Here is a 6,311-nt window from a genome sequence, read left to right on the forward strand (position 1 = left end):
TTATTTAAAATTTAATTAAGGAAACCAAATCCAAATTTCAATGGTAGATAATCTCCCGGTTTGGATTCATTTGGGTTAAAGAGGTACAACAAAAGACTCGGTGAAACTCATAGATTGGGCTGGCTTGTGTTGCAAGGAATTAACAATCACTTAAATAGCTTTCAGAGACTAAGTTTGTATTTTTTTTTATGTTATTTTATCTTTCTAATTTAGCGTATAAATATGCCATCGTTGTTCGCTCACCGTTACTTAATCATATCATATCTCAGGCTATGGGAGTCAAAGGAAAAAAATATACAGTATTGTCTTATTTATTTTACTCTAATAGTAAATGTCCATTAAAGATTTGACGCTCAGAGATTTCTTGAAATCAAAAATGTCCATATCATGCCAAGTTGTAAACTTGAGTTCAACTACAGGATCTTTCATAATAAAACCATTATCAGAAAATCTGCCATATATTCCCTGGGCGTTGATCCATACAAATGGTGCTATATTATTAGTAGACAAAACAACAGTGAATTCAGTAGAAGACTGATATGTAACATTGGTTACCTAAAATAGAAAGGTTTGTATTTGTGGTATAAATACAATGTACATGTAGTGATAATGAATTACAGTACACGAAAATTCAAATAAAGAGGGAACAAATTTATATAAGATCTGGTGTTTCAGTAGAAAAAGTGAATGACGTTATACTAAGGACCTAATCTTGTGCTACATTGCTGTCATCGAATGAGCTTGTCATCAAGCAAAGAACCTCTCCTAGTTTCTGGGTTAACCTTACGCCCGGGTGTCCAAGTATAAATTAAGATAATCCGGACATTTAACCTGGAATGTCAGCTGGATCTTTCCATGGTATTGCTAAAATTATGAATAAAAACGTTCGGCATGCAGAATGAAACTTACTTGTATTTGTGCTTTGTTGATCGTATTCTTCATATCATAATTGAAGTAACTTAAAGGCATCCAACTTGTACTGAGAGGATTAGATTTAGAGTTCAGATAAAAGTAAAGAAAGCAACTGTTTTTATCTGGACAACCGGCTTCAGATAAAATACTATCTAAATTACGTTGAAAAATTAGGCCAGAAGTTTTGTCTAACTGAAAAATAAAAACATAAAATAAAACGAGTGTGTGTACGACGTATTAGTTGCAATATGGTGTTTAAAATGAGTGAATGTTGATATTACCATACAGGGAATAGTTCATATTTTTAAGTTATAAAATGAGCGAAACTTTGACAGTACATGTATACATACCTTATAGGGAATAGTCCATGTTTTTAAAGGTGTAAAGTTATTCCAAGTATACATCTCCATAATTACTGTGTTGTTCATAGCCGCCGCCATTTTCTTGATTTCGAAATCTACATTTCTAGGATAAATTTCACTCACTATCTGTCGCTCTTGTAATGATCTAAATTCTAGAGTATGAGTATCAGGGTGTCTGTATAAATGATTTGGAATTTCGTCTATTACCATGTATATATTTAGATCGGTACCATTGATGTATGGTGAAATCAAATTTGGATCAAAGAAATGTCTGGCATAGTAATGTATCATCTTCCATTTCAAGTCATAATCTGAATAAAATAAATAGGTAAGTTGGAGCAATAGGTTTAAAAGGGAATACAGGGCAAAATCGGCAATATAATGTAGGCCTATTTTTAGCTAAAAAATAGAATTTATTATGGCTGTGTATCTTTTACTAGCATTTAATTATTCTATAAAGGAATATGTCTTATACACAACTAAAAACAGAGAGTATGATCGGCGGGCAGAATGCAATATTTTTCAAAAGAGAATTAAGCCTGCGTATTTCCCCCATAGTCATTCTACGATCAAAGACTAAAGAAAATGGTCAACGGGCAGAATACGGAATTAAACGGTATGTCTCGAAATTTTGTTATAAAATGAATCTCTCGGGTTAAATGGAAAATATAACATTACCTATGGAAGCCCATGTTGGTGCTTGCCAGATGTCATTTAACTGCCAGTATAAAGCTCCCATGGTCATGCCACGGCCATCTTTTCTCAATATATTGGAATGTCTTCTATAGTGTTCTGTTTCAACCCGCATTGCCATTGCTTGGTGCATCTACAAGCAATCAAAATATTATAAATTATCAGTTTAAACGATATCCTACTCAAAATTTAAATTACAGGTATCTCATCCTCGATTTAGATTTGATATGACAATGTTTCTAAATCAAACAAATCTGGAATAACACACCTAAATTTTGCAAGAATAACCCTTCCCCATGCTGGACCAACAAATTTCTTTATATGTAGAATGTGATTGATTACCTGCGTGACGTATATTAAATCCATAAATCTTTGTTTGCGATCTGATGAATTAGGAAGCTGTATATGCTTCATAGCTTCAGCAATCATTTCTTTGTTTCCTGGAACAAACTATCATGTATGTATACGAGCAGTTTCAAGAGAGGGACATGATGCTTATTATAATACTGACGTTATCATGTAATGGAACTTAAACAATAGATGAAATCGGTGTTTCAAATGGACTTTCGGAACTTCTCAACACTATCTCCCAAAATTCTGCGCACACCACACATAATACGTTTTATTAATACCCAGCCCAGATCCTACTGTATTTGAGCTAAAACGAAATAAAATGTTTTTAATCGGGTTGTTTTGTTTTATTGCTTCAAATGGCACAATAACTCACCGTTTGCATGATGTTGACGCCATTCGGCCATGTCCGAGTAATAATTCAAATCGTCTTCAGCAAAAACTGGTTCAATTGTTTCATAATTACACCATGACTCTGCGCCATATTCAGATGCAAATCTAGGAATCTGGAATGTTCTCCAATCCCACAAATCAGCAACGTAGTCATAATAGTGAACTTAAAAAATAAAAATAAAACAAACATCTATACAAGAAAATACAAATGAAATTTTCCGAGGCGCTATCTGCAGCTGGATATCTGCTTGCAACGGGGGGCAATTATTCTCATAAAGTCACATCTGGACTGTTATATACTATTCAAAAAAAGTAGGGGATATTTGATTTTGGGGGCATAATACTAAAATATGCAAATGACTACGAAAAAAGTCACTATAGAACCTAACAGAAGAAACATTTCCAGTTACATGTGACGCCCAAACGCACCAATAGCTACCGCAGGGAATGCAGGTGATGCTTGGGATCATCATGGGGGTCCAACCCAAGATTTGCACGACTCTGACTTTGAATGTTACAGTCATTGTGGCATTGAATTCCAGGGTGGAAACATCAGTTTAATTGTTTTAGTGACCAGAAAACAAATTTTGATATGCGTCGGCTTACCCAAAATGAAAGGTTACGTGCCCTTGGCATGCTACAGATCGGCACAACACAGGCGGTTGTGGCGCGGACGATGAATGTTTCTCAGTCTGTCATAAGCAGGCTATGGTCCAGATACCGTGATACACAATCTGTACAGGACAGACCACGCTCAGGTCGACCAAGGGCGACACCTCAAGCCCAGGATCGATTTATCCGTACCTTGGCCTTGAGAAATCGTGTCATCACAGCAAATCAGATCAGCGCTCGTCTTCAAACAGACACTGGTGTGAGAGTGAGTGGCCAGACGATTCGGAATCGACTGCATAGGGGTCACCTTCGCGCCCGACGTCCTCGCGTGATCCCTTGTTTGAGAGATCATCACATTCAGGCAAGACGTCGTTGGTGTAGGGATCGTCAACACTGGGATAATCGACGCTGGAGCAATGTGATGTTTTCAGATGAGTCAAGGTTCACTGTTGATTTTTTGGACAGACGTAGGAGGGTGTGGCGTCGTCGAAACGAGCGCTTCCAAGACGTTAACGTCATCAGACATGATCGATTTGGGGGTGGTTCTGTTATGGTGTGGGGAGGCATCACTGTTGCTGGAAGAACGGCTTTACATGTTGTTGCAGGGCGTGTTACAGGCCAGTACTACTGGGACAACATCTTGGCAGTCCATGTTGTGCCGTTCGCACGACGTCATGGCCGCCGTTTCATCTTCCAGGATGACAACGCAAGATGTCACAGGGCCAGGATCGTTACAGGTTACCTCCAACAACAGAACATCACCACATTACCTTGGCCAGCACTGAGTTCCGACCTCTCCCCCATCGAGCATGTCTGGGACATGCTTGGACAGAGGTTACGTCAACGTCAACAACGTCCTGCCAATGTCCAAGAACTTGCTGCTGCGTTGCAACAGGAATGGGACAATCTGGACCAAAATGACCTTAGACGTCTCATTAGGAGTATGCCACGTCGGATCAATGCTTGTTTGGCAAACAGAGGAGGATTTACCCGTTACTGACTTGGTTGTGATGCTGTGGTAACTTTGCTGTTTGACCCCGGGTATCATTTTACCCTTATAATGGTCAGTCTGTGCCTTACTTAGTCTAACGATCATTTGGAATAAATCGATGAATGTGAACTTCATTTCATTTTGTCATTTGTTTCTTCGTCAGTTTCATTAGGTGACTTTAATAACACTTAAAGATCAAATATCCCCTACTTTTTTTGAATAGTATATACATAGCGAAATGGCATCGCAACACACCTATTTAAATATGATGCTAGTATTTGGTCAGATGTGTTAGCTATTATACGGGAAGGAACTCAATCTCGAGGAACCACTGAACCAGTAAAGAAAGACAAAAACTGTACTGATGTAGAGGATTTAAAATAGAATCCAGAAATGGATCAAACAACTATGGCTGGTACAGGCCAATAGGAAATCCTACAGGTCAGTTCACGTTAAAATTGTTCATTGGCGCCAAAACAGTGAAAACATTCAATAGCGGAGATGGATCACTTGTTGAACTCTCCCCCACACTGGCTTAATAAAACCATGGATCTGAACTTGGTTTAGGCTGTTTCATTACTGGTGTGGAGGCTGATCCAAATCGTAAATTTCAATATATGCTTAATTGGATTCAGGTCAGGGCTTCTGGCTGGTCAATATATTGTAGCAACTCCCTCCTGACACAGAGAAACAACAACAGCACACGCACGTCGTGACCTAACGAATACCTTTAACTCTCAACAGTGTAAATGTAAAATCATATGAAAGGTAACCCCGTAGATAGCGCCACCACCGAACAGAACCTGCTCTAGGATGTACCTACGTCGCCATACCCGTGTTCTACCATCAGTTATGAACAAGAGAAAGCGACTGTCATCCGACCAGCGCATTTCCTCCATGACGCCATGTTCCACTGGTGGTGTGCTCAGCACCATGCCAGTTGTGCAGATTTATGGTCACGTGACAAGAGCGTTCGCCTGATGCGTCTCTTAGCGCCATATCCTGCCGATCTGAGCCGATTATGAACAGTTCTGTAAGATAGGGGGCGGTGAGGTAACCATTCGCTTTTTAACATAGTTCATTGCGCAAAAGAACTGAACCTTGACATGCAGAGGTACTGCGAGGTCTCTAGTCTGTTTTTAAAATAATCGGCTAATGGTCTCATTGACATCATAACATTCCTCATACCATTAACTTGCCATCTTTTCGCCGTAGTGAGTTGTCGGGGTCTCATTGTGAAATGCAGCCAATGAACACAGCGATTTCAGTACTTTACTCGATGCTATGCCGGTTTTCTCAAACATTCTTTTCATGACGCAAGGGATTCACGGCAGCTTTCACTGGTACATACTGGGGACAGAGTATATACAAATGCCCATTCCAATTTCGCATATATTTCATCTATACTAATATTTGTGACTGTCGTTTGTCTGTCTGTTCGGGGTTGGCGGCTACACTAGGTCTGCCCCGAGTCTGAAATTTGGGGTATAGGGGTAGCTCGGACCGGGGAGTAACATAGGCCAGGTGGCGTTAGTCTACCACTTCCGGTTTCGGGGTTATGACCCCCGAGCGAAGCCGGGCATTCTTCTAGTTATGTAATAAATGTCATTTGAGCGCATAAACATTCGGGTGTTGCAATACTTTTTAATCATAATGTCACTACTGCAGTTGCCCCTCTCATACCTTTCATCCCGCAAATTTTGTTAACTTAAGTTTATTTGTATACCATATGTGTCACCTTTACCACAAAATAATTATCATACTTACTGTCACCATAAAATTCTGAAGTTGGATTTTTAGCAATTCCTCCAGATTGTTTTGTAAGTTTCCCATCCGAAGGACTTGATGATAAATATTCTCTAGTGGCATCTTCTTGTTGTACAATAGATCCAATATTATTTATATATAACTTTATATAATCTGTTTTATATGGATCAACATCTTTCACTCCAAACCTATATAGAAAAACATTTTCCTATACATACAACGCATAACAT

The sequence above is a fragment of the Patella vulgata genome, chromosome 5, assembly GCF_932274485.2.
Source record: "Patella vulgata chromosome 5, xgPatVulg1.2, whole genome shotgun sequence".
In the NCBI taxonomy this organism is placed as follows: Eukaryota; Metazoa; Mollusca; class Gastropoda; family Patellidae; genus Patella; species Patella vulgata.